A 10403-nucleotide genomic window follows, 5' to 3' on the forward strand; every position below is an offset into this window, starting at 1 on the left:
TAATAATCAGATATACCAGTTGCCACAAAATAGGAAAGTGTTAAAGAAGTTTTCACCATTTAAATATACAGCTCCCAGAATTACTTAAAGGGGTACTCCACCGGAAAACATTTACTTTTATATCAACTGGTGCCAGAAAGTTAAACAGATTTTTTAAATTACTTCTATTTAAAATCTTAATCCTTACAGTACTTATCAGCTGCTGTATGCGCCACAGGAAGTTGTGTAGTTCTTTCCAGTCTGACCACAGTGCTATTTGCTGACACCTCTGTCCATGTCAGGAACTGTCCAGAGCACGATAGGTTTGCTATGGGGATTTGCTCCTACTATGGACAGTTCTTGACATGGACAAAGGTGTCAGCACAGAGCACTGTGGTCAGACAGAAAAGAAATTAAAAAAGAAAATAACTTCCTGTGAATCGCTTATACAGCAGCTAATAAGTACTGGAAGGATTAAGATTTTTAAATAGAAGTAATTTACAAATCTGTTTAACTTTGTAGCACCAATTGATAAAAAAAAAATGTTTTCCAGTAGAGTACCCCTTTGAGCAGTGGTGAGGTTATGCTGGGAGTCGTAGTTTCACTCACCATAACTGCAGAACTGACAAGCGACTACAGCTCTGATAGGACACAGAGAGGAGAATGTACAATGATATCATTGACTACAGGTGACGTCTTCTCTATAGTGAGGAGGATACAGAATGATATCAGTGACTACAGGTGACGCCTTCTCTATAGTGAGGAGAATACACAATAATATCAGTGACTACAGGTGACGTCTTCTCTATAGAGAGGAGAATACACAATGATATCAGTGATTACAGGTGACATCTTCTCTATAGCGAGGAGAATACACAATGATATCAGTGACTATAGGTGAAGTCTTCTCTATAGTGAGGAGAATACACAATGATATCAGTGACTACAGGTGACGTCTTCTCTATAGTCTTTCCTTATCTAATTCAGATGGTACATACCGCCTGGTCCAGCTAAAACTTCTGTCTGTAGAATGTGACGCCCAGACGTCTCCTCACTATGTCAGCGCATTCTCATCCTCTATATGAAAACAAGTATTATTATAAACCTGCCAGACACTGTATCCTCTAAATATAATACTACTATACACTACACTCTTTGATTATAAACCTTCCATACACCATACCCACTGACTATAATACTACCACACACTGTACATTCTGAATATAATACCAACACATACTGTACACTTTGAATATAAATATGCCACATACTGTACCCCTGAATATAATACCGCCACACACTGTACCCTCTGAATATAATACTACCACACACTGTACATTATGAATATAATACCATCACATACTGTACCCTCTGAATATAAATCTACCACATACTGTACCCCTGAATATGATACCGCCACACACTGTACCCTCTGAATATAATACTACCACACACTGTACATTCTGAATATAATATCATCACATACTAGTTGCTAGTGGATGATGGGGGTGCTACTACTAGGAGGGTGTTGCTGGAGGATGATGAGGGTGCAACTGGCCATCCCCCCTGGCAGTATCACCCCCATCATCCATCCGCAGGATCATCCTCCTGGCAGGAGCACCGCCATCATCCACCATCAGGATCTGCTGATGGAGGTGCTACTGCTGGGGGGGGGGGTTGCTGGGGGATGATGAGGGTGCTACTGCCAGGGGGGGGGAGCATTAGGTAGGCAGCAGTTCCCCCACTTTAGGTAGGCAGCAGTTCCCCCACATTAGGTAGCAATTTCCCCACATTAGGTAGCACAGATTCCCCACATTAGGTAGCAGTTTCCCCACATTAGGTAGCATAGATTCCTCACATTCGGTAGCACAGATCCCCCACATTAGGTAGCATAGACTCCCCACATTTGGTAGCACAGATTCCCCACATTAGGTAGCAATTTCCCCACATTAGGTAGCATAGACTCCCCACATTAGGTAGCATAGAATCCCCACATTAGGTAGCATAGACTCCGCACATTTGGTAGTAGTTACCCCACATTAGGCCGCAGGTTCCCTTGCAGGTTCCCCACAATGGGTCAAAGTCTCCCCACATTAGATCGCTGTTTAAACCCCCCCCCCCCCATAAAAAAAAACACATACAACACAGAGAGAAACACACAAACACACACACAGTCAGAGAGACACACACTCACAGACAGTCACACACACAGAGTCACACAATCACACACACACACACAGAGTCACACACACACACAGAGTCACACACACAGAGTCACACACACACACAGAGTCACACACACAGAGTCACACACACACACACACACAGAGTCACACACACAGAGTCACACACACACACACACACACAGAAAATAAGGCATACTTGGCACACCAGAAGGCCTCCTACATAATTCCAATACAAGAAATGATTGTGGGCAGGGGTGTAGCGCTCCTGGGTCCCCCTGCAACACACACACACAGTCACATACACACACACACAGAGTCACACACAGTCACATATATACACACAGAGTCACACACAGACAGTCACACACAGACAGAGATAGCGACAGACAGAGAGACAGACACACACACGCACCCATCCAGCGCAGCGCTCCTTCTCTCCTGGCGCCCTGCGGTGGTGCTGACGGACGGGCGCACAGCGCAGGTGAATGCCGTGGGGGGGGGGGGGGATTGCTGTCGGACGGGCGCACAGCGCAGGTGAAGGCGGGGGGGGGGGGGGGGGTGTCGGGTTGTGCTGCCAGTCGGGTACAGACAGGGGGTGTCGGTGTAGCTGGGGGGGGGGTGCTGCGGAGCGTCTTGGTGTCACCCCATTAGGTTGGTGTCACCCGGTGCGGGCCGCACCCCCCGCACCCGGGTCGCAACGCCACTGGGGGTGCTGACGGGCGCACAGCGCAGGTGAATGCCGTGGGGGGTCGCTGTCGGACGGGCGCACAGCGCAGGTGAAGGCGGGGGGGGTCAGGGGGTGCTGCCAGTCGGGTACAGACGGGGGGCGTCGGTGTAGCTGGGGGGGGGGTGCTGCGGAGCGTCTTGGTGTCACCCCATTAGGTTGGTGTCACCCGGTGCGGGCCGCACCCCCCGCACCCGGGTCGCAACGCCATTGCTGGGTCCTCTCATCTGTGTGTGTGCAGTGTATCACAGTCAGCATAGAGGCTAGGCCCCACCAATGTGTTCAGGAACAACTAAAAACTAGAGATGAGGCCTGCAGGAGTAGTCAAAATGACTAATAAAAGTTACATAATGGCCAGAAGTAATGCTGCTCCCCATGTACACACACAGGGCAGTGTAACCAAAAAAGTTGTAAAAGCCTCTGTAACTTTATTTTGGTAAAGCCTCCAGAAATCCATGCAAATATTTCAGAACCACATATATATACTGTAAGACAGTCTGGATTAATTAGATATCCAGGGCGCCTGGAGTTGGTTGTTGTTAAACAGCCATTGCTTTTCCTGGACACCATTGTGCACTGTGCAGGAACTGTTACTTGTCTCCTCCCTTCATATTGTTGCATTACTCTTCTCAAGAGTCAGCCATGTTAGACCATCATCATTTCATGTGAACTGTTCCTATAGTTTAATGTGTACCTGTCATTTCAGATGACTTTTCATCAGGATAAGCTGCCCTGTGTGTACATGAGGATCAGCTCTATTTTTGGCTATTATATAACTTGTATATGGTATTGTTTAGCATATTTCTGCTCTACAGGCTAAATCTATAATTGGCAGTTCTCTCAGAGCTGGTAGTTGCAACTTCCCCTTCCCAACTCTATAGACTTGTATTGCTGGTCTTGCAGACACAATACAAAGCAAAGCTGATTTTCAAAGAAGAAGATTTGAGCAGGAAGAATTAAGAGGGAGGAGAGGGAAAACGTTTAATAAAAAGAGAAAGAAGCATTTTTGTCTAATAATATATATATTACAAAGTTTCCTATGTTGGCTTGTACCATTGATTTGTACAACGTTTGTTCAAATGACAGTGTCTATTTAAGAAAACAAATAATCCTGTTTGCCTTTGTTGGTCATTTTGCTGGGTGCAGGCTGCGGGGGTCATGATGTGATGGCCACACCCCCTCAATGCAAGTCTATGGGAGGGGGCGTGTAATGTGGAGGGCAGGAAGGATGATTCCGGCCACTTGTGTAGCGTAGAAAAAACTTTACTGAACATTCTGTCCAAGTGGTTGGCTTACTGTGGTGACAATACTTGTATTTTTACTCACAGGTTTGTGGCACATTGCCCTATGTGCAGTGTATATGCTGAAGAACCTCTGTGATGTGTTGAGCCACACAGCACTTTCATCCGATGATGGGTCAATGAAGAGTTCAGTGTACACAGAAGGGTCCTTGTTCAGCTTTCTCCTCTTCTGGCTAACAATGCTATTTCTTAGAGCTGTAAACGTGAGCAGGATTCCTTCATCGTGCGGACTGAAGATTACTGTTTGTGTGGCACCCTCCAAACGCTGTACAGTGCTATGATCACTGCACACACAGCCCAGATCTGTCTCAGGTGTTAAAGAACTTGAAACTGGTACAGGACATATGAGTTGCTTTAAGCAGGCTTTGACTTAAAGGGGTACTCCGTCCCTTGACATCTTATCCCCTATGTCTTATTGCGGAGGTCCAGCCACTAAGAAATCCCCCTCCCCCCCCCCCCCCCCCCGCAATCTCAGCTGCGGCACACCAGACATTTGGTGCACGGAGCAAGCTTTGCTCTGTGCCAAATGACTGGCGATGCGGGGCGGAGGCTCGTGACTTCACGTCCACTTGTGACGTCACGGCCACGCTCCCTCAATGCAAGTCTATGGGAAGGGGCTTGATGTCCGTCACGCCCCCTCCCATAGACTTGCATTGAAGGTTGTGGCTGTGACGTCACGAGCCTCTGGCTCTGCACCCGATGCTCTAAACGAACGCTGGGTGCAGCAAGGAGATTGCGGGTGTCCCCCAGAGGCGGGACCCCCGCTATCAGACATCTTATCCCCTACACTAGGGGCGGAGTACCCCTTTAGGTATTATACAGGACACTAAAGAACCTTGAATTTTTCCCAGGAGGTAGTGGTTCTGGGTCCAGCCCTCTGAGGAAAGGGGTTTGGACTAGGGACTCTTCCCACGGCTTCCAAGCTGGAGAATGTATAATGTGACAAATGAATCACTGAATCACAGTTGTGAGACCTAAGTGTATTCTATTATGGCAATGTAATGTACACACTCAGTTATGCAGGTCATCTCACAATACCCCATACACAGATTTATGCAGTTAGGGTTTTCTCAGCTACACAACATTTGACTGGAGGGGACAAACAATTGATTGGAGGGGACTCACTGACTTTTATGGGAGAGGTTTTTTGTGCATGCTCTGTGACCAGTGCAGAGGTTATTGTACAGGGAGGGACAAGGACGGGAGTGCTGACAATACCTATTGTGAATATCCTGATCCCTTCTTATCTATACACTGATGTATGCTTTCATCGAAATTATACCTGTGATGATTAAAAAGAGATTGTTGTAAAGTTTACTCTGTGGTACAAGAAGTGTCAGCTTATTATTAGGCTCAGTAGCCACAATGAAAATGGCAATAAATGAAAAAAATCACTAACAATTCTCTCAATAACAGTTATATTGACCATTGCAAGTATAAAAATATGTTATTTTGCACAATGGAGGCAGAGCTGGCTTTCCAAGCTTCCCTTCCTCTGTTCTCCCATATAACTATATATAATATAACAATAATAATCTGCATATCTATGAATTACCAGGTTCACACATCATATAATATATTATTCAGTTGCAATGATACAATATATTAGCCCTTATTTTCAATTTTTGCTTCTAATTATTCCATTCCGAAATATTTTAATTTGATTCTTAATTTTTGCTGTAGCTTTATCACGTCATATTTTATATTAATCCCCTGAACTGATCATTTTACAATTAATTTTTATCTATCTTCTTTTTCATCTTATCCCAGTTCCCACATTTTACAAATTTCCTTTGTACATATTTTTCTCTAATTTATATTTTTACATTTAATCTTTATTAAAACGGCTTTCTTTATGCTGTTTTATTTTTAGCCTCAGTTTATAAACACTTTTTTATGTTATTTCTGTCTCAATTTTATTTTAGTTTCCAATTTTACAGTTTATCTGTTCTATTCTGATTCACCCATATTTTGTCAATTTTAACCTTTATTTCCCTCCCTCCCCTTATAAGGAAACAGTTATTTTATACTTTTAACCTAGGCCTCATAATGCTTTTAATATAATGTAATGCAAACCATGCTGTTCAACCTATTACATATCAAACAAATCGGGAACAATAATAAAATATACAAAATATAAGATAACAATAAAAAAAAAAAGAAAACACATAGAATGCAAAAAATATGATAAAATGTTCTTTGTGTTTGCCTGCGGTTGCTAAGTAGCTTTAGACTCTGTTCACGTTGTTGTTTGGCACGTGGCTGTGTGCAGGAATCCGTGGCTCAGATCTGATATAAATGTAATTGAAGACATGTGCTTCGTATCTATAGACTGTATGAACGCAGCTGATAAGGAGATCACTGGTAAGATCTGATATCAGAGCAATCCCAAAAAATGGATGGGGCGTGTATACTTCTGCAATGCACATGATAGGAAGCTTTGTATTTTACCACACAATAGCAGGTTAATAATACATGTAAATGAATAGTTAGTTTCCTAAACCGCAGGGAACATAGATTGTGATAAAAACACTGCTCAAAAAACTAAAGGGAACACTTACACAACACAATGTAACTCCAAGTCAATGACACTTCTGTGAAATCACACTGTCCACTCAGGAAGCAACACTGATTGACAATCAATTTCACGTGCTGTTGTGCAAATGGAACCGACAACAGGTGGAAATGATAGGAAATTAGCAAGACACCCCAATAAAGGAGTGGTTCTGCAGGTGGTGAACACAGACCACTTCTTAGTTCCTATGCTTCCTGGCTGATGTTTTGGTGACTTTTGAATGCTGGTGGTGCTTTCACTCTAGAGGTAGCATGAGGCGGAGTCTACAACCCACACAAGTGGCTCAGGTAGTGCAGCTCATCCAGGATGGCACATCAATGCGAGCTGTGGCAAGAAGGTTTGCTGTATCTGTCAGCGTAGTGTCCAGAGCATGGAGGCGCTACCAGGAGACAGGCCAGTACATCAGGAAATGTGGAGGAGGCCGTAGGAGGGCAACAACCCAGTAGCAGGACCGATACATCCTCCTTTGTGCCTGGAGGAGCACTGCCAGAGCCCTGCAACATGACCTCCAGCAGGCCACAAATGTGCATGTGTCCACTCAAACGGTCAGAAACAGACTCCATGAGGGATGATGGTGGTAAGAGGGCGTGGCGTTTACAGGTGGGGGTTGTGCTTACAGACCAACACCGTGCAGGATGTTTGGCATTTGCCAGAGAACACCAAGATTTGCAAATTCGCCACTGGCGCCCTGTGCTCCTCACAGATGAAAGCAAGTTCCCACTGAGCACATGTGGCAGATGTGACAGAGTCTGGAGAAGCCGTGGAGAACGTTCTGCTGCTTGCAACATCCTCCAGCATGACTGGTTTGGCGGTGGGTCAGTAATGGAGCAGGCTGGCATTTCTTTGGGGGCCACACAGCCCTCCATGTGCTTGCCAGAGGTAGCCTGACCGCCATTAGGTACCGAGATGAAATCCTCAGACCCTTGTGAGACCATATGCTGGTGCGGTTGACCCTGGGTTCCTCCTAATGCAAGACAATGCTAGACCTCATGTGGCTGGAGTGTGTCAGCATTTTCTGCAAGAGGAAGGCATTGATGCTGTGGACTGGCCCGCCCGTTCCCCAGACCTGAATCCGATTGAGCACATCTGGGACATCATGTCTCGCTCCATCCACCAACGCCATGTTGCACCACAGACTGTCCAGGAGTTGGCGGATGCTTTAGTCCAGGTCTGGGAGGACATCCCTCAGGAGACCATCCGCCACCTCATCAGGAGCATGCCCAGGCGTTGTAGGGAGGTCATACGGGCACATGGAGGCCACACACACTACTGAGCCTCATTGTGACTTGTTTTAAGGACATTACATAAAGTTGGATCGGCCTGTAGTGTGGTTTTCCACTTTGATTTTGAGTGTGACTCCATATCCAGACCTCCATGGGTTGATAAATTTGATTCCCAGTGATAATTTTTGTGTGATTTTGTTGTCAGCACATTCAACTATGTAAAGATGAAAGTATTTCATATGATTAGTTTATTCATTCAGATCTAGGATGTGTTATCTTAGTGTTCCCTTTATTTTTTTGGAGTACTGTATAATAAAACATTGAGCAATTGGAGACTGTGGTAACCAACCTTGTCCCTTCCTCCAAATGTTCATTGTTTGGTATTGGATTGGCAAATAGCTGGTAGGGGCATTATTTAGCATATGAGATGTATAGTATTTTTTTATGTTACTAAGAGCTTGCCAGTCACATTTACAGTTATATATGCCCACCCCCTCCTCCAAATAGTATGCCAGTCATAGCGATAATAGAATGACAGACACAAATGCTTCATAATAATATGCCAACCACAGATACCTCAGTATGTCAGCCATAGGTGGCCCTAAATGTCATTCTCAAATTACCCAATAATAATATGGCAGCCAGAAATTCTCCCAAAATAATATCTTGGCCCAAGATGCAGAATTTGTAAAGGATGCGGAGGGGTGTTATGAACATGGACATGTGATGTCCCAGTACAGGACATGGTCCTTCCCTACACTTAGCCCCTGTCAGGTTGAGTCTCCCCTGCTGTTATTATAGTGTTATTTAATGTAATAGGATTATAGTCAGTATGTCAATGTATAGTCAGTATAAAGGACCTTTGGAGGACTCCAGTAAATGTCTAAAGGACCTGTGAAATGTCACATGTTATGTTTATGTTATCACATGTTACCCAGAGAGCCCCAGTTTAACACATGACTATCAGCTTGACCAATGGGCTTTGGCTCAGCCCCCCTCTATATAAGGGGGCGGCTGCCACCATTCTCTCTCTTGTACCATCATCCTTTTACGAAGACCAGCAAACACCAGAGATCTCAGTGCTAGTGTCCAGTACCTGGAAGGCCTCAAATCTACAGTCATTCCAGTAAGTCAAGTCTATGTCTGTTGTCACTACTATCTACAGTCTAGTGAAGCCTCAAGTCAATTACCTAAAGTCTATTACAAGTATAATTGGTCCCAGCAAGCTGCGAGGTCCTTCTGTGTTCCTGGCCACCTCTCTGGGATTCTGGCCTAGTTGTGAAGATAATAACACCTATCTGACCTCAGTAAAGCCTGCGTTAAACCATAACCTGGTTGTGGACTCTCAAGTTCACTGCCTAGCAATTGGAATAGCAGAGATACCGTTTGGGTGGTTCCGGTACCCAAAAACCACTCTGGCGTCATAAACATTAGGGGTTAATAACACCTTGCCCCTGGGGTTAATACCATCTTGCCCCATTCACCTACACCGCTACACCCCATGGTCCCGCCATCACCGTGGGTCACCAAAGATGCACACATATATACAAACTGTGACACATACATACATACTGTGCATTCATACACATACACACACTGTGGTACATACAGATCCATATGTAGACACACCGTGAAACACACACAAGCGTACACATACACACTTGTCTGCTCGGTTAGCTTTATTTCATTAGGACAGGGGTGAGCACAGCAGGACAGGACTGCTCCAGACAGCAGCGATATGGAAATGCTTGAGCTGTACATCTTTCTTTCACCCCTCTCTCTCTAAGGGTGAATTCACACCACGTTTTGTACATACGGGTGCCGGATCCGGCGGGGGGAGGGGCAAACTGGGCGCTTCCGTACCCTGTCCGGATCAGCTCGTGACTCCATTTACTTTAATGACCCGACTGGCTCATTTTTGACCCGTATGCGGTTTTGGACCGGACCTAAAACCGTAGTAAACTACCGCATACGGGTCAAAACTGAGCCGACCGGAGTCACCGTTTGACTCCGGTCGGGTCATTAAAGTAAATGGACGGGCTGATCCGGCCGGGGTACAGGAGTGCCCGGTTTGCCCCTCCCCCCGCCGGATCCGGCACCCGTATGTACAAAACGTGGTGTGAATGCACCCTAACTGCTGTTTTTAATTCTGTCTGCCATTTGCCAGTAAAAGTCTAATGACTTTTATTTATTGTTCTCCTGTGGGTATTCGGCAATATTACATACAGACCATATAGGTTAGGAGATAGACCGTAGAGATAGGAGATGTTAGCGCTGGATGAAAGAGCCAGGAGATATTGTAGCATAAAATCAAGGTGGGTTTATTAGATGCAACACGTTTTGCTGCGCATGCGCAGCTCCCTCAGGCATCCTAATAAGTTTACATTCTAAATTAAATATAAATATATTATAATA

The sequence above is a fragment of the Hyla sarda genome, chromosome 7 (genome assembly GCF_029499605.1).
Source record: "Hyla sarda isolate aHylSar1 chromosome 7, aHylSar1.hap1, whole genome shotgun sequence".
NCBI lineage: Eukaryota > Metazoa > Chordata > Amphibia > Anura > Hylidae > Hyla > Hyla sarda.